This window comes from Lates calcarifer, linkage group LG7_1 (genome assembly GCF_001640805.2).
Source record: "Lates calcarifer isolate ASB-BC8 linkage group LG7_1, TLL_Latcal_v3, whole genome shotgun sequence".
Classification (NCBI taxonomy): Eukaryota; Metazoa; Chordata; class Actinopteri; family Centropomidae; genus Lates; species Lates calcarifer.
The window spans coordinates 3,955,011-3,974,123 of record NC_066839.1 but is presented as its reverse complement, the minus strand read 5'-3'; the positions used below and the strand labels follow the sequence as shown (position 1 = coordinate 3,974,123).

Below are 19,113 nucleotides of genomic sequence, written 5' to 3'. Positions count from 1 at the left end.
GTTGAGGTGATCCATGGCAACAGAGGAGCAGCAACCAACCGCCGAGCCTGAACTACACACACTCACACACTCTCTCCCTCACACACATACCTTCAATCTCTACACACTCTCTCCGTCAATGTAGCCGGAATGCACCGGGGAGGAATCACTCTTAACGGCTCCCGCTGAGAAAATATTTCGGTATCAAGGTGACCGACCGGGAGCCAGCCAGCTAGTCAGCCAGCCAACCCAGCGCAGCTGCCCGAAAACGGCTCCACATCAGCGCCAGGTGACCGCAGACAGGACCCGCACCTCGGACCGCCGAAAACGGCCACATTTTTTAACGGACAGGATGGTAGTAGCTGACGGTTGCGGGGCTTAAATATCACAAATTTCACCCGCTTGTTGTGTTAGTAAACGGACGCAAGCAAAAATGAAATCAAATTTTAACAGTCTGCGGGTTAAAAACGCTTCATATTTTTGATAATTTCTTTGTTGTTTTTGTGCTTCGGGGGGGAAAAAAAAAATCTTGACTGTCCCAGTCCTCTCTCCACTGCTCACTGGCCGCCTCGTTAGCACCGTCCAGTTTATTGTTATTATTATAACAGTCCATATCTCCCTTAAGCATCTGAAGCATCATCGTGAAGATGGCGACTGGGTCGGGTTGGCAGCAGTATTACTGCCCTGCCGGTCAGGGGAAATTTACTTCTTCCTCGGCGTCCAACGTGCCCTTTCAGTCCGGCATCGCCATGGAATATACCCAAGACCTGCACCTGAAGATGAGCAAGAAAATAGCACAGCTAACAAAGGTAAGCAGTGTTTTTGATCAGGCCTGTTCCTCACTCTCTGAGCAGTGTTTCAACCCTTGGGTTAGACCCCGTACCTATCGTTCCTGTGTGAAAACTGTGCGCCAAATTCCATTAGGAATTTAACCTATTTTCGTAATCCGTTCACTGCACATGAACGCCTCTACCAAATACAATATTTTCTTTTATTATCTTCATAATTTTTTAGAATCTTCTAGTTTCTCTGATAACACAATTAAGTCTTTAATTTGACCGCTCATGCAGCTGTATTTTGGCGAGGGGAAAAGTAAGAGTAACACTTGAAATAATTCTTAAAGTTGGGTTTTAATTGACGTGAATGCTGCTTGGTGTTTGAATTATACGCCGAATTAAAAAGCAGTTACTCCTTTCCTCTGAAAATGCGTTAAGACACGTAACACCAGCAGGTGTTGAAGTGAAAAGGCGAAGAAACCCAAAACTGTGAAATTCTTTTACGGAGTTTGGCGCGGATTTCTCTTCTTACTAGAAAGAACGGCACGCTTGGGTGGTATCAGCTGCCTGAAGGCGAAACCGGTCTGTTCGGATGCTGCATCAATCAATAGCGGGTCATTAGCCACGACATTAATCAGATCAGTCATTAATCACCTATAGCAACATAGACTGTGCAGGCATTTTGTTTTACTTGCCCATGTTAATGTTGTTGTACGGCCTTATAAATAATTATGCAGCTAAATAAGGCACCACCTCCTAACTTTGATGATACTTGAAAAAAGATACAGATTGAAAATAAGACATAAGCATATTGGATAGCTGGGCATTTGAATATCCTATTACAGCTGCACAGTTTCCGTTCCTTATTTGCTTATTTAGAATATTTTATTCCTCTCCTTACAATTCCCCTGCTGTTACACCAGAGCATGTGTGTGCTGAATTTGAATTCTTGTGTCTGCTGATGCACATTCCACTTAAATAATCCTTTATATTGCATGTAATCTTTAGTTCTAGACAAACATGTGTACTCTATATATTAGATTTAAGGGCTCATTATGGGAATTAGTTCAGTTAAACATTTTATTTGCTTTGGCTCAGCTGACTATAAGATGTTATGTTTCTACACCGACCGTACCTGTCGGCTTTCAAGGGCATTTCAAATGTTTTTTTGCCCTGAGGATCAGAGCTTTCATCTCTCACTCGGCAAAATGACAGGGTTCCAACTTCTAACGTAGAGTAGCGACCTCTCCACAACGTTCACTCAGGGTCAAAGCATGTTTGTTGCTCTGGTATGTCATTATCATTAAGCTGGAGGTCTACCGGTGCCTCACATGTTTCCAGGTGGCTTTTTTGGAGATGCCTCCTCTTTGCTCCTGAAGGGTTTGACACCTCAGGCCCTCTGAGGATTTGCTACTGACTCTAACCGTAAGATTTGTGCTCTCAGTATATCTCTTTGTGCTGAGGAAGTGGAGGCTGAAAAAAAAAATCATAATTCAGCAGCCTTGGGCTAGGTGTGTGCCAAGCCTTAGTGCAGTGTGGACTCTTTAAAGTCACATTGAAATGAAAAGAAGTCTCTTCACCTTGTTGGTTAATTCTCTGCATCATAGCATGCAGTAAACCTATTTAACTGTGTGGAAGTATTTTCATAATTTTTAGTTTAATTTTAAGAGGTAGGCATGTCGTACATAATTTCAACCAACATATAAAATATGCAGTCATGCCTCACACTCCTTGAGCACCTCTGTAATATAAAATCATCCAGTATATAACCTGTCCATACTTTTCAGATACCATCAGTGTAAGTTTAAAGGAGCTACTTTTTAATGTTTTGCTATTGCTACCAATGTTAGCATTAACAGCTATAAACGTACCAGTCTGGAGGAGACGTTGCAAGTTCAGCATCAAACTTCACTCCTTTACTCACTAAGAGCTGTCTCCAGCAGGTGGAAAGCAACGCCAACAGTTTGCTTCTACTTCTATCACTTTTGTTCTTCTATTGAAGTTAGCGTGCTAAGCAGCATGCTAGCCTCAGCCTGTCTCGTCACTTTCCGATAGCGACTCACTGTAACGTCCAGACTGCCCTGAAGAAGTAGCGCTACTCAGAGGACATATTCTTATTCTTTCCTCTGGTATTGTCAACGCAATGATGGTTCAAGCTCTTGGCGAGCGACCATCACCGCCACCACCTCCTGACAAGGAGCCACATTCAGCGACAGACAAAATGTAGAAATAGTCCCTTTAATACTCAAATGAAGCCAATTACATGAACACTTTTCACAAGCAATTTTGTTAACACAATGCTTCAAAGTCTTATTTGACTTCACAGGTTTAGAGAATATCCACAAACCCAGTAAGTACTGATTTGGTGATTCAGATGTCAAAACATGTCAACCTGTAGTTGACGCCAATAGTTTGCATATAACTGTTAATACAAGATAAATGTATTTCCTTTAGCCATGTGTTGGCCTGCAAAAAACACTAGAAGGGCACAGAACAATGCCAAACCAAATCCCAAAAAACATGCACACTGGGAAACTGAATATGCAAAACATTGAAGTAAGCTGCCTGACTAGCTTTGAGGGATAGGCCAGGAAATGGACACTAATGCCTTTTGTAAAGCTCTGCCAAGGATTAGTTGTGCAGAATGATATTTAAAACTCAAATATTAACATTAAATGCAGAGGGGGCTGGGCAATTAGATGAGTACATCACACATCACTGCTCAGCAACAGGATGGAAGGAGTTGACATTGCACATATCTTTGAATGCATTTGTGAAGAATTGAATTTTATGTACATTTTAGTTGTAGTTATAATCAGCTTTTATATCCCTTAAGTGTGATACATTTTTGCTTAATATTTAATTCAGTTATTTGCTTGTTGTTGGTATGAGAATATGACCAGGTGAAAGCTGAAATAAATGATATTTTCTACTAGTTTTTAACAACTAGAAACAATAGTGAATTGTATTTTTTGTAAGTCAAGTCACACGATTGCCACACATTCCCATGGGCGACACATCTGAGCCTCCCATCTCCTGTGCCTTGTTGTATTAGGCCACAACAAAGGCAGGGGAATAGGCCGATAGCATTCAGGCCATCTGCTCAGGCTGACCGCTGATCTCTATGGAGTCAGAGCTGCGGTCAGGAATAAATAGCAACCTTGAAACCTCTCGGACACTTCCCAGGCTGAATGATTATTCCAGCTTGCTGTCTCGCAGGATGACTTGAGAGTGATTGAGGTGTCTGAATTTTTCATCTCATGTTCTGACTGGCCTACTTTAATCCCTTGCCTGTTGTTTGCATACTGTGATTTATCATAATCAATTTTTCTCTTTTTTTCAGTATGAATTTCTTGATCCATCCCTTGTTATATTTTGGTTCAGTGCCTGTTCTGAGTGGCCTCTTCTCTCTTTGAATGCTCTGTTTTCTGATGATTATCTGACTCATCAGCCTGCTCTTTAGTTATGCATCAGTCCAAAAGAGCAATGTGCAGCATCGTGGTCAGTTCACTGCTCCCATGACCCGGCTTTGACACAAACTTCGGCTCTGTGGGCTTTTGCAGGGGTTTCATGCGCAGTCAGTAAGTCAGTCATTGATGGCAATTCTCCTGTGGCACTGAATTTCATGATCTGTGACACAAGACCTGTTTGCTGCCACAGTTATTTAAGACTTCTTGCAGTAATTTTTAATCCCACAAAGCTGCTTTCCGGCCCTTTGTGTAGTTCAGGCTCTGCGCGGATTTCACTGTCATGTTTTTTTTTCTTCTTCTTTTTTTTTTTTTTTGGAAAAGCCGTATTTCATAAGTTATACTCTCTGATGGTTTTGCTTTTCATTGTAGTGCCTCTGATCAGAAAGAAGGCAGTGTAGGGGTTTTGCTGCTATGGCAACAAGTTTTCTATAAATTATAATTCAGGGCAATGGCGTGCACTGTAGGAAGTGGGCCGAGGATTTTTCATAAAGGAATACGCCTGATCTTGTTGCCTGTCCACAGTGAGTCAGGACTGGAGTTTCTGGTTGTTGTCAGAGTGCGACTTGGAAACAGAGAGGGCAGCGTGTCATTTTGCATCGTCAGGAGAATGCCTAATAACAAATGTACTACCCAGCCTAGGGTGTGTGTGTGTGTGTGTGTGTGTGTGTGAGTGTGTGAGTGTGAGTGTATATGTATATGTGTGTTTCATCAGCAATGCTTGACTGACTTTAGTGTTGAAGTGAGTCAGAAATAGACCTCTGAGCTCTCCATGTATTTCTGGACGAAGGGATTGAAAAAGACAGAGATAGTGAAATACTGTAGTGTGTTTGTGTGTGTGTTGCTTGCAGGCCATATTCAGTATATTCTATTCTGTGCTGCAGCACCATGGCATCATCATGCACAGAAACATTTGAGCACAGTGGTATTCAAATGTTGAAAAATAAATTTGAAAAACTTCTTTTTAGCCGTGACCTCAGAAACTCTCTGCTGCTGATATCTTCCTGCCAACTGTTCAACATTTCTGAAGCTTTGCTAAAAAATCTTGGCTCTGTCAATTCGTCTTTATATATTGTACAGCTGACACTGCAGAGTCAGCTAGACCAAAATGTGGGTGTATAGACATAGGACATACTGATGTATTTATTGACACTTACAGATATGATTTTTTTAAACTATAGGCGTGGAAACTAAACAGAAACATTATTCATGATTACTGAATGATTACTCACTACATGGTCTGTATTGCAGAGCATAACATATAGACTCAAAACATGGTCCAGGCTAAAATGATAAAAGGCTTTTATGTTATTCTCTCAAATATGTATTAAGTAATATTCTGACTTGAAGGATAACTCCTGGGTTTTCCCATGTTATTTGAGTGTAAATGATTCAAAGGGATAAAAATCTTCGGAATCAATGCAGTATTGAGTAAGAACGGTGCGCCCAGCCACCATGAACAGCTGCTGCAATGTAATCCAACTAGGCCCTGTCAAAGTACATCTGCTAAAGTGCTTGTTTTTGCCGCTGACTATTACAAGTGTACATTATGGATAGGATTCCTACAGAGATGGACCTTGTTACTGAAGGGTAAGATCCTTTTTGTTTAACCAGACACATCGCTATATATCACTACCAGACTCATGACAAAGACCTTGCAGAACACAAGAGTGCCTCCACCTGTTAGTTTGTTTGCATTAATGTATGGTACTTTTATTTATGTTAAGGATCTGAATACTTCTTCCACCAGTAAAAGAAAAAATTTCACCAGTGAAAATAATGCAGAGGTTCAAAAATACCTCAGTTATTCTGTAAACACTATCACTTGTCACTGGTCATTTTGTCCATGCAGTCATTTGTTGTTAGTTCTTTTTCTCATGCATCCATCATGTGTAGCTCCTCTCTGCTTTGTGCCTCTTACCAAAGACCCAAAAAAAGATGAGAATTCACACAACCTGCTATCCAGAATAAGCTTCAGCAGTTTTCTGATTTCATAATGTCCCTGAACATCCCTAGTTTTCACCCTGTGGCCAAGCGTCTGTTCAGTACCGCTGGAAGCGATCCTTTATGAATGAAATATGTGAAAAATATTGACAGATAATAGTCTAGCAGTTTTGTATAGGATAATATGGAAGAGATAGATTCTTTCAGTAGAAATGTGAGTGTGTCTGTACCAGTCTCTCGCATTAAGTGACTCTACTAGCTGGAAAATACTGCTGAAAAAAACCATACAAATAACACTGTCATCACTTGGCAGCAACATGTAAGCCAAGATGCATGTGTGTGTGTGTGTGTGTGTGTGTGTGTGTGTTGATGCCATAATCCAGGGGTGGTAGTGCAGTGATCTGTGTAGCCTGGGCAGGGTTAGAGAGCAGATGGTCAGAGCAACACGACTCCAGACTTGGGAATTGCGTATAGGGTTGATAGGGATTTTAAAGTCAGATACAGCTCATTCAAAACCAGAGCTGCAGTTTGTGTTGCAGTCCCGATATTTAATTTTTTTTTATGTGTCTTTAAAATATGGATATTTTCAGATTACAATGCATGCATTTCCTGCCAAAACCATCCGGAAATATGTTAATATCTTATCCTTGGCTGAGTTGAATACCCGACACTACAACTTTCCCGCCTGCTACTGTTGTTACAATACTGCTAGTCTACATTTTGGCAGCAAAGGTTATTAAAATCTTGATAATATCCTATTAATTGAATGAAAACCTCCCAGGACACAGATTAAAAGAAATTGAATTAGCTATTGAGATGCTACTTCTTGTTTTACTGACTTTGGTTGTCTTTTTGGACCCAGCAAATAATGCACCACCACATATTTCATGGAGAAAGGAGAAAAAAAAAAGCTAAGAGTAAGTGCTCTGTGTGTGTGAGTGGTGTAAATGATGCAGGGCGGGAGAGCCAGCAAAACAAGCTGAGTGACATCTCATTATAAGCTGTTATTTATCACAGAAAATGGGAAGTGCGAGGACGAGCAATGTCACCGTTTTGTTCCTGAGAGTCTTTTCTGGAGGTGACAAACTGGAAAGATTGCCTCTCACGGCGTGCTGAAGAAACCGGTCTTGAATTTAGAGTTCGTAATTTCTAAATATAATTTTAGGTGAATGAAAACACACAGGAGATTGGTGTGTGTGTGTGTGTGCATGGCGGCCTGCTGCTGCTGTGAGGAGTACAGCTTATTAACCTCTGCAGGATGCTCCTTCACTGATTGTCACAATTCTCTGTCAGATTTCATTAAGATACGCCCACACACTCACATACATACACACACACTTAACACTGAAACACACACACACACACACATATACACACTCCTAACACTGAAACACACACACACACAGGGAGAAAGATAGGGAGTGAGAGAGAGGGGGGGGGGATATTGGCCTCAAGCACTATCCAGCACAAATAAAACACTACTGACATGCCTGTTGACAACATACACACACACACATGCACATGCTTGGACACACACTCAAATACACAGTGGCTCACGGATTCGCGAGGTGTGTATGGAGGATGATTTGATGAGTCATTCTTAATGTTTGACCTTGGATGTTTCCTCTGCCTTTGGACTGCCAGAAGCTACACCGCTACTACTCTTTTCTGGCCTGTTCTCTGTCTGCTCTCGCCGCAGCCAATCACGTCGCAGCAACAGGCGAGACATAAAGCAAGGCTGGTGTGCGATTGGCTGTAATATACGGCTGATATATGGGACAAACATTCTTATTGTGGGAAGTCTCGTAAGAGCAGTTCCAATATGATGAAGGTTTTTCCCTGTAAACACAGCCAGTGTGTTTTTATTATTACTGCTATGAGATGTCTGACCTGAGAGCTCATTCCAGCTTTGTGTGGTGGTTTGTACTCAACAGACTGTAAAAAGTGCAATGAAATCCGCCTCCCAGAATGACTGACTAATGTTAACATAAGGTTTTGGAATTTTTAGGGCTTTAAATTACATTTATTGTAACACTATATGGAAAAGTATTGGCTTTCCATCACTTCCATCAAATCCACCACACTATGTAACTTTATTGCTGGTTTGTAACTCGCCAACTTGTCGATCAGAAATATTCAATCAGAAATATAAGAGCTCATATCTGAAAAGACATCCATGGTTGTTAGGAAGAGGAGTGAAAGAGTAGGTTTATATAGAGTCAGACATAAGGAGAGAGGAAGAACCAAAAGGAACCCTCAGGTGTTGTACACTTGTCTTCTCCTCTCTCCTCCTCCTCCATTCTTTGTTATACCCTCGCTCTCTGTGTTCATACTTGTCCAGGAGGAGGAATCTGGAGGAATCTGTCTTAGCTTGGTGAGTTTTTAGCCGGTTCAAACCTAAAGCAAAAATTTATCAGAGATGCAGTATTTCCTTCAGGACTACAAGCCAGTAATGGGGCCAGCCCAGCAGAATGTAACCCATCATTGCTTTGCAACAAATCGCCTGAAACAAGCCTCAGTCTGCACGGGATTGTTAAACTGTGAGGGCTTTCAGGTGATGTAACAGTCCTTCTGGTGGAAAGGCAGCAGCTTGCGGGCAACAGCAGCTGTGCTGAGCTGATTGTGTTTGTAGATGTACAACATAACCACGTGATTGGCTTAGAAACAGTGGATTGTTGAACCATTTCTGTATTATGGTTGTGTGCTTTTTTGACCAAGTAATTAGTAATTTCATCACTAATCCACAGTGATTGATTTGGGGCTAAAATAATGTTTAGCAGTCTAACAATTCTATCTGATGCTCACCTTATCTGGAGTAATTTTCATCTCTTATTTTATAACCTCGTGATACCTTTTCATTAATTACTCTCAATTTGCTGGCATATTGTGACATATCTGCAAGATTTCCCTTAAGTTACGTGTTTCTAAACTCTCAGTCCTACAAATCTCAAAATAGCTGTTTCTTAGCTCCCACATTCTGAAATGAATAAAATACAGAAAGTAAATGAGAATCAGAGGTACGCACCTGTGTATATATAGCAGCCTTAATGTGGAAAAAGAAGAAGAAGTTGCATAAATTTGCACGTGGGTGCATTTCAGCCAGCTGAAAAATCCATATACAATCCATCATTAATGACAAGTGTGGGCCTGGTTTCTCCTCGCCCATTTCATTTTACATCAGACTATCTTCTGGCTTCCTCCTCTCTTTCAGCCAAGGAACCTGCCTGGATGTGCCTTTTAGGTAGTCTAAAGCATGTAATATTTTTGCATTAAGTGGTCCCATATTGATTTATAAATACTGTAGAGTATATACACATATTTACCATCAATATCTTAAATAGGTAAATATCAGAATCAGCCTCCAAAAACCAATCTTGACTGAAAGCCACTACAAAGTCTAGACCTCCCATCTCAACACCAGCCCACTGCATTTAACTAGAAAAGGGAGCTCTTTGGCAGACATTGTCAGTAGCGAGCATCAGGATTTTAGAGGCTATAGTCTGCTTCGACTTTCTCTTCTTTTCTTGGCAGCAGTGTGAGTCTATGTGGCCACCAGGGACCTGTCTTTACTCACTGGGTTCTATTTCTCTTTCCTGATGGGAGAGACAGACAGAGACCTAACACTTGCTGTTAACCCTCTTTTTACCATCATCAAGAGTATCATTCAGATGGGTTTTTAAGACTCAGAGGAACAGCTGTAGCTACAGGCTGTGGCTTCTACATTAAGCATCTGCTGACAAAGGTGAAACACTGTCATTACATTTTATCCAGCAGGGTTAACTTCATTCATTCACTACTTCCAACTGTTAACAGATGTTTGTTAACAGTTGACCTCTCAAATCTAATAAATTCTGAGATACCATGATGAGTTCGTGGCCTTTTATTTAGGTTATGAGGATAATTTGACATTTTTTTAAATAGTTTTGACCTGTTAAAGGGCCTTTACATGGCAGACTGGTCTGGATACAGCATCACTGTACATGTGATGTTGTAGACCTATACTTTATGTCTTTGGTGTAGATGCCTCTACAAGTGGCTACCTATGCATAAAATTTTATTTGATCATGATAAAATAATGCCATAAAATGATACTTGGTCATTAATTGATCAATAATGTGACCTCATAATCAGACCTGGGAAAAAGTTTGTTGAGACATATAGAAAGGAATCGTCTGCATATTGTCACACTTTTGTGAAAATAATTTAAAGAACTCTGTGTGATAATTTCTAATCACATCCATACAAACTATAATTCTAAACATATATATATTAACCAAAATGATTTATTAGGAATATTTTGCCTTTCGTTCTTAACGTCTTTCAGTTTTTACTTGGCCCTTCTTTGTGTTTTTCTGCTTTTTTTCATCCTCCTGAAGACCTCCCTCATCTTGGCTCTTTCTAAAATTGGCAAGCCTGTTTACTCCTCTCTCCTTCACGTCCTCTCTGCATGTCTCTGTTTATCTGTCTGTCCTTCCCTCCAGCTAAAGGACATCCAAACAACAGTGGGGCTCGCTATGACTTCACCCAGCCCTCGGTCTGTCTTCCTATTAAGATAAGATGAAACCGATTCCTAAGGGGATATTTGGACCATTATAAGAGCAAACAGTGAGAGGACAAAGGAAACAACAGGACAATAACTTGACACTTATATAATATTTGTAAAAGAAGATTAATGTAAATTGAATATATCACGTGTGGCTGAGAAAGTTGTTTAAGATTTTGTAAATGAGCAAGTGACAAGTGAAAAACAGGAATAGGACAGTCATACCCTCTCCACTTTATCTCTTGTTGCCATGGCGACACAATAGTTTTTTTTTTTCAATTCATCAGTCAAGCCATGTGTCTGTAGAAACCAGCAGTTGGTGGAAAGTATATTTTAAGATTTAAAAAACAAACATTTCCATCATTCATGTAAATTTAACAAAATCAAAATAAAACATTTCAGGCTTTTTTTTTTTAATCAAACTTTTAAATCACAAATGGGAAATCCCTGACCCCAAACTGACTCCTATGAGAGGGACAATACTAGAAGGTGGGAAAACGCTGATAATCTGTGAGAAAATAAAGTTGACTAAATCTTCAAAGGGGTTGTTATGACTCAGTGGGGTGCACCCATCTACCCCAAATATCTATCTATCCACACAGCCCTCTGACCTGTCTTTACCCTGAGTAGCTGACTGCTTGACAACCCCATGACTCAGCATTCCTCCTTTTAAACCAATCAATTTTCTGAGTGGTGGTTTATGTCCAATCAATAAGGCTCATTCTCCACAAATGCAGACCTTGCTTCTCTTTACCTCTTTGTGCCTTACAGTGAGTTAAATGTTCCTTTATTCATTTTTGTTCCTTGTCATTTGGGTTTTTTCCCCCACTTATTGTGGAAGTTGCAGTTTTTGAGACAGGCTAGGTGTACTGTGAAGTATTAAACATAAATGCAAGTCATCATTTTTAACAGCTGGAAGGCCAATAGAGCCACTGTAGGGGCACACAAAAGGAATATGTTTGCCCAGTCTTAAGAAAAGAAAGAGATCCAACATTGAGGTTTTAGCCCATTTATTTGTAACTGAACAGCCTCAGGCAAGAATTTCATGTTCAAATCTGCCTGTCTAATCAGCCTGATCAAAAAGTGGGGCTGTAACATAGGAAAGCATCACAGCTTCAGTAACCAGGGGGCTGTAGATTCACCCTATTTGTCCGAAATTAAATTCTGTTGTTTATATGGGCACCTCTCTGCCCAGAGCAGCTGACAAACCAAAAACTTGAATCACACAGGGTAGAAAATTCAGCTGCTCTCAAAGCACAAACATACTCCTTTACACCTGTGTAATCCATCGCTTATTCTGCTGCCAATGAATGGCAGAAGTATAACTAAGTTTTGTTTTCATCTCTGCCGCTACAATTTGCATAGATAGCTTAACATTTTATAGCATCGCAAGGAAACAGAGTTGCTAGCTTGGAAGAAAAAGACACTAGGAGCCAAATGCAACTGGTTGTGTTTGTCCTGCAGTCCCCAACCAATACAAACAGAAACTGACTCACAGGATGACAGGAGTTTCATAATTGTGTAATTATGTCATAGTTTTTTTTGTTGGATTCTGTTGCTGGTCAGTTAATAATATGTTGTAAAATATCTTAGCTGTGTTCAGATCTTTATAATGTTCGAGCTTCATTCAGGTTTATTTTAATTTCTGTCTGTGTTTGACCCCATATATCAGGCTTTAGAAATCAAAGACTATGTAAAGCTATTAAAAAGTGAATTGAAATTAATAGAGCAAGATTTTATACGTCTTATATATGTCATGAGCATTCAGTACATTGCATTCATTGAACCAGTTGCCCTCTCTCAGAGTTTCTCCTTTATCGGTGCAGTGGCTTACTAAGATCATTTCCTTCTTTGTGTGTTTTTCTTTGTGAGATCTGATGAGATTGATCATACTCAGGGTGGTATGGCCTTAAGCGCTTTGTGCTGCATTGTGTGTATGAAAAGTGTAATATAAATTAAGTTTATTATTACTATTTCCTCCATGTACCTGACACCTCCAGAATAACAGGATTTGTTTGTCCCACCTTCAAGGGAATTCATGGCCAGTGCAGATAAATGGCCTCTATGATACTATCAGTAACTTCTGAAATTGTGCTCAGTTTGAAAGATAGCATATAAAGTTTGTGTTACAGAAATGAAACGTCAGTAGTATTCAGTCTGTAATCAGAAACTGATCCTGAGAAATGAAAGATAAATACCTTCACACAGCTCACAAATTCAAGAGTGATGAATATTCAATAATGGTAAATCCAAAAGCAAACTATCTGCCTCACACAGCTGTAGCAGAGTATAACTTTTTAATTTCTCTTTCCATGCTGAAATCGTTGCTGGGAGTGGTTATTATACAGTATGCTCGTGGCAGCTGCAAACTGGAAATTAAATTTAATAACAAGTATGAATCACAGTGGAATGGCTCTTGTTCTTTGCAGAAGTCAGTCGATCAGTGTGTACTTAGAAAGTAATGAATAGATAGGATGATTTCAGAAATTATTACGCACAAGATGGTTTTCTCGTGGTGCCAAGAGCAGACAGAGAGGAGTAGAAGAAGAAGAGTGAGCCAAACACCAGTAGCAATATATGGTAGTAGAAGCTATATCGATTCTTGTGATAGACATTGGATTTTAATCTTGACCTAGCAAAGAATACAAGTTTTTATTCAGTGGCTTTCAGGTGAAAATACTTGTACCAGAATTCAAGACAAACTGCGATATCAATTGAAACGATGTACTTAATTGTCATTTGCGTGTCCTTTATTGACTGAACAACAGGAAATTAATGATGGTCAGTTAATTCTTCAAGTAATTTTTCAAGAAGAAAAGACAAACATTACTGAGTTCTAGCCTCAGAATTGTAAGGATTTGGTTCTTTTCTTTATCTTATTTGACAGTTAGTCAAATATCAAAGTGTTTCGTGGGAGAAAACAAGCAAATTGAAAATGTTAAAATGGGATTTAGGAAATTAGAACAGGCACTTTTTACCATTATCTGATATTTTGTACACAAGACCTTTAATTGAGTAGTAGAGTAAGAGAACAAGCAGTGGACTAATATATAATGGAAAAAACCTTTACTTGCATCTCTAATATACTTAGATCTTGATCCCAAACTAACTAGTTTTAGGGGAACAGCAATCAGAACTGCAGATCATGTAACATAGGATCTGAAAACCTCCCTGTAGACATATGCTATAAAAGTAGAATTTCAAAACATAAAGAGAATTGGGAGATTTTTTTTTTCTGTCCAAACTTGGATTTTCTAAAATTCAGATCTGTGCTGCCAGTCTGAGCTCAGCCCTCTTTGTGTTAATGCTGTGAGCTTTCCAGTCGATACGATATGTGGACATTCAGCCGTGGATTCGCAGCTTATTACCACTTCAGCAGAACGTTCGACTGACTCGTGTTAACAGCGCCGTGCTGCTTTCCTCCAGCTCTCCCTTGCTTTTTTTATCTGTATACTTGTGTATATGACAGCTCTGCAGGTGAGCTATGACATCCTGCCCTTGTCTTTTTTATCACCCCATTAAACAGACATACACGCACACACAAAGTCTCGGCCTCAGCAGTAGCATAGTTTTTGTGTGTGTGTTTTTTGATGGAGTGATTGCAAGCACATGTGCAAAGTGGACCAGTTTTCTCTCAGGCTTTATGTCTCCCTGCACTATTTAAATAGGGTTCACTCATTCCCTTTTTTGCGTCTAAAATACAACAAATGATGAGATCACACAGACACACACACACGCCCACGCGTGCACACATGCGAGTACGAAACCGAGAGGCTGCAGGCTACAAGTGTTATAGACACTGATGCCACAGCTAATGGAATTCAGTGTGCTGTGACTGAGTGTGAGCAAAACAGAGAGGAAAAGACAGGGAGAGAGAGCAAGCTGTGCCGTTCCCATAGGGACCCGGTGCTGTGCTATTCTTAACGCTTTCTCCATAATGATCGTCCCATTCATACATCATGTCTTGTGCGACGCAGGCTCGTAACGGTCTTTCCTGTGATGATCGCCGGAACCGACGCCTCCCCTCCATCACACTGCAGCCAGAGACAGATCAGAGTTATAGCATCATAGCGGATGTATAATGTATGGTTTAGGTATTTAAATTGGACACATATTAGACAGTAGACCCTATAGCTGTAGAGAATGACCTCTAGCCCTGTGGCTGTGATCTACAGCATGACTCGACAGAAAGTGATCACACCTTAAATGATTTTCACACTCCAGCGGCTGACCTGGTGCTGCCAAAGGACAAGCAGAAGGCTGTAAATCAGACACAGTATGGGAGAGATCACCTAGAGAGCCAGTGCATTCTGGGTTTTTTTAAATCTCTATGGTGTTGATGTGCTCTCTGCTCCACACTATATATATGTTGTCATGTTTCTGTAAATTTACTAAAGCAAGCTTGCTTTTATCACTATATGATACTAAGATAATTACAGACATTTTTTTTCTTGATGACACTATCAGATCATTATCAGCTTTGATAACATATGGTGGTCATGATAAAAGCATCTATCACAGAATACATAATTCTATATCACGATGTCAATGTATATTGTCATATATTAGAAAATGTATATATTGAAAGATAACCACCAACCAATGCAGCCAGTGAATCCCTGAGCATTTCAGATACTTCATTAGAATAATGCAACAATCAATTTCCAACATTTCCCAGATTGGTACAGTGGTACAAAAGCAAAATTTCTGACCGTTGAAAAATGCACATGGTCTTACTTGGGCACAATTAAGACAGGTAATTTTTCAAAATGGTTTACTGGGCCAGAAAAAAGAGGATTCTTTCAGCAAGATGCTTGTTTTAGGAACAATGGGCTCTAAAGTGCTCCAAAACACAAGTCATCCATCACACAGGGCAGTAAGATCTACAGTAACTTATGGATATGTAAATATATAAACATTTTAAACAGTACTGTTTTATATTGTACTACACAAACAGTCTTTAAAGTTCAAATCTATCAGCAACAGCTTACACACAGTATCGTGATAGATATCTTGATTGTATGATATGGAAATATTTAATGTGAACTTTCAGACGTATCTCCCAGCTGTGGTAGTTACTGCCAGTCTCTTCTCCTATTGGTAAGTGACGTTTGTTCATCTTCATTTAACGAATAAAATCCTGTGATGTACACCAGAAGTTACTGAGTAGATGAGTGTGTTTATCAGATATTAAATCCCTCAAGCATTATATATATATAATGTAATACATATATAATACAGAGCGTTCCAAATATGTATTCCAAAAAGGATTAAACCAATACATGTTTTTGCTTCTCTAATGAAACTGTCAATAGCCAGTATTCACTTTATACTATTTTCTACAGAAGAAGTAATTCTCAAAATATACAGTGATTGCATCCAGATTTTTATACCATCATGGGACACTGAAATATTCACAATCAGTATAACAATTATATTTCTGTATTTAGGATAATTCATGAATTCCGTTTAACAAGTATTGATCAGAAGCACAGCTGTTCAAATCTGACTTGCAGTAAAAAAAACTAGTATTGGACCTGCATACAGTGTGTACTATAAGTCTGTCTGAATCTGTCTTTGAGGAATAGACATACAGTAGAGTGTTAAATGTTCCACCACAGTGAATCTGCTGAGACGACACGCCCTGCAGACATAACCGACAACTTTTAGGACGAAAGGGCGACATTACAAAAACAGAGAGAGACAGGGAGAGAAAGATTAAGACAGGATACAGATAAGATACACTGAGGCAGGAGTAAGGAGCAAAGCTAGACATTTTTGTAAGTGTGTGTGTGTGTGGTTTCAGGGGACAGTCATCCTCTATTTCACAGGAGGCTGCCTGGCGAGCAGGTGATGGAGCACGGCTCATCATTCAACAGCTGTGGACACACACCTAAAACCAGGCATCTCAGGCTGAGGTCAGATTAGATCAAGCTGTCGTTGCCACAACCAAGCGTTGTGTGTCTGCGCGTTTGTGTGTGTTTTTGTGCTCAGGGTTGGATATATTTGAAACTGCAGTGTGTTGTGTTGTGTTTAGCCTCTGGGCAGGGTCGGTGTCAGTCAGGGTTAGCCCATGCAGTGAGGGAGACAGCTGGAGAGAGACGGTCGACTGGGCAAGCCGGCCACCACCTGGACACGCACGCACCACCAGTAACGCACACATGGAAAAAAAATGAAAGCCAGGAAAACAAGAACAAAGAGTCATTAACAGTGAGTGTCACTGGATGTTTTGCCAGCAACAGACAATGCTATTGTTCATCTAAAATTTAAATATTACATGGTAGGAGGTGAAGAGCTGGAGAGTGAGAGGATCCAGCTCAGAATGAAATTAGATCATTGCATTTTAGTATACTTTAGTAAACTACTGTGGGTGGAGAAGTTGGCATTGGAAACGTAGGCCAGTATCCCTAGGAATTAGATTCCTAATGGACTGCTCTTCACAGTTCATGTCTAATGGTAATGCTCAGTGAAAATCCAGGAAAAAATGTGTAGTGTGATGGCAAGTATAGCAAGGTTGGTCAGGTCCAACCAGTTCACATCCCATTACAGACCTTACAGGCCATTTATAATTGTTGACATTTTGAAAGTTTCCTTGCTGGAAATCAGAGATGAACACTGGTTTTTTTATGACTTCTAAGTCTTTTAAACTGATCTACAGTTCGGCATTACTCTCAAATTTGTTGGGCCTGATTTTGATAGTTCAAGCTACTGACTATCACTGATTTTGTGGGAGATCATACCCAATTAACCCAAGTTACATAGTGCAAGAACAGGTGGTAAGTGTGGCAAGTGAGAGCAACAGAGGCTCCATTTTCTCTGTTACAAGTCAGTGTAGCATCAAAATGATTCTGAAGCTGTTATTTTAAGATAAAATAGTTACATAATATTGCTCTGACGCACATTACAATCTGGGGTTTTGCAGAATTGTTCAGTCGAAACATTCTTGTCTGGAGAAAACCACGCTTTCAAATCTGACACCAAAATCTAATGTTTTCTCTGATGTCTTAAAAGCTTTCGGATCACTAAAATCTTCCATGCTATCAAACTGAATATCAACTCTGAATATCTCAAGTGTTTTAGGCTGGTGTTATCTCACCATGTAGATACAGTTTTAGGTTTATTTCCTGAAGTTTAGAGACCTTTGCCACAGAAATTTCTACTCACTAAATGCAATGTAATGGACAAATATAGAGAATCAATGAACCGTTCTTCAAAAAGTTCAATGCTTTGGCCTTGCATGTGACAAAAAAGCAGTCAATCATTGCAGCTGAAATCAGAGAAAGTTTGGTATCTTTGCTTGAAAGGTCTCGGCTGATGAATCGATCATCAATAAAGTTGTGGATTAATTATGTCAATCAGTTAATTGACTGATTGTTTCAGCTTTACTCCACTGATTTCTTCAGCCTTTGCAAGGCAGCAGAAGAATCAGCATGTTTCTCATTTCAAGCTTAATAACCAGGAGGGTTATGAATGTAGAGCCTTGAAATACTGACAATTTTTCCAAAAACTTCCCTACAGAAAAATAACATCCTCTCATTCAAGTATCTCTCAGTAGAAAATGTGGAAACAGTGCTAACAACGCTAACCCTGAGTAATAAAAGAGACAAGCCTCAATGGAAGTCTATCTGTGCTAGAACAGTCAGCGTCTCTGTTCCTAACGCACTTGGACCTCTGACATAAATGCTTTTTTCTGAGGATTTTCTTAATTTATTGGCAAGAAGATGGTCAAGGTTAGTCACTGAATGCTGCCTGACAACAGCTTCAATCCCACAGTGATGAAAACCTGCATCAGTCAAACCCTAACTCAAACAAATGACCATGCAGTAGACAAAACGCACAAACTGTGAGACATTAGCCGTCAACAGAAGAGCAAGCCGAATGAGATCACATTATCACATCAGGCTGAGAGTGGATTAGAGAGCGAGAGATTGTAGCTTTGGGCCTGCGCTGCTGGTGACTCATCTGACCTGATTCTGAACAGCAGCAGCAACAGAGGCAGAAAGATGCAATGAAACACACATCTATCAACCTACCTGTCAACATATGTGGGATGTTATGCTTTCACACATGCTTTGCGTTGTTAACACTGATTAACATTAAGCCCACAGTTCTGTTTCTGTTATTCTTTCTGTTTACATAATCAGCCTTTTGGCTGGCGTAGTGCTGTTAAATTTAGCACTTTTCATGTCTAGCATGGTGAGTACATGTATGGAAAACGTCATTAAGTGGGTAGAAAATGAAGAAGCGAGTGATCAAATTCTTGCTAGCTTTCCTTACTAGCTTCTGTTCTGCTAGCATTAATCTATAATTAATTGGTTTCTACTCCTGTATCGGTTTGTGATACTGGAACATCAACATATCCACTTAGCCACTGGAACATGTTAAGGCCTCAAGGTATCTTAGT

At 39.9% G+C, this 19,113-nt stretch overlaps 1 protein-coding gene across 1 annotated transcript in view; it reads left to right on the top strand.

Moving 5' to 3' along the window:
• The first annotated feature begins 649 nt into the window (after positions 1–649).
• Positions 650–19,113, top strand: part of fam184ab (family with sequence similarity 184 member Ab) — a 118,954-nt gene continuing 100,490 nt past the window's right edge. Inside the window, exon 1 of the mRNA XM_051071756.1 lies at positions 650–788. The gene's annotated coding sequence lies outside the window, so the exon portion shown is untranslated. The remainder of the gene's footprint in view (positions 789–19,113) is intronic.